Raw genomic sequence first — 978 nt, 5'->3', positions numbered from 1 at the left:
GCATCCATTAGCTATTCTTCCTGATGCTCTCTCTATCCCCAGCCTTCCACCATCAGCAGGCCCTAGTGTGTGTTGTCCCCTGCCCCCAATATGTCCATGTGTTCTCATCATTTGGTTCCCACTTATAAGTGACAACATGTGGTGTTTGGTTTTCTGTTCCTGCATTAGTTTGCTCAGGATAACAGCTTCCAGCTCCATCCTTGTCCCTACAAAGGACATGATAGTGTTCTTTTTATGGCTGCATAGTATTCCATGGTGTATATGTACTATGCTTTCTTTATCCAGTCTATCATTGATGGGCATTTGAGTTGATTCCATGTATTTGCTGTTGCGAATAGTGCTGCAGTGAACATATGCATCCACGTATCTTTATAATAGAATGATTTATATTACTTTTGATATAGACCCAGTAATGGCATTCCTGGGTCAAATGGTATTTCTGGTTCTAGGTCTTTGAGGAATCAACATACTGTCTTCCACAATGGTTGAACTAATTTACAATCCCACTAACAGTGTAAGAGTGTTCCTTTTTCTCCACAGCCTTGTCAGAATCTGTTATTTGTTGACTTTATAATAATTGCCATTCTGACTGGCATTAGATGGTATCTCATTGTGGCTTTGATTTGCATTTCTCTAATGATCAGTGGTGGTGACCTTTTTTTCATATGTTTGTTGGCCACATGTATGTCTTATTTTGAGAAGTGTCCTGTTCATGTCCTTTGCCCACTTTTAAAGGAGGTTGTCTGGTTTTTCTTGGAAATCTGTTTAAGTTCCTTGTAAACTCTGGATATTAGACCTTTGTCCGATAGATAGAGTGCAAAAATTTTCTCCTATTCTGTAGGTTGTCTGTTCACTCTTTTACTGTGCAGAAACTCTTTAGTTTAATTAGATACCATTTGTCAATTTTTCCTTTTGTTGCAATTGCTTTTGGTGTTTTTGTCATGAAATCTTTGCCTGCACTTATGTCCTGAATGGTAT

Source organism: Papio anubis, chromosome 6, assembly GCF_008728515.1.
Source record: "Papio anubis isolate 15944 chromosome 6, Panubis1.0, whole genome shotgun sequence".
Taxonomy (NCBI): Eukaryota; Metazoa; Chordata; class Mammalia; order Primates; family Cercopithecidae; genus Papio; species Papio anubis.
This window is presented reverse-complemented; position numbering follows the sequence as displayed.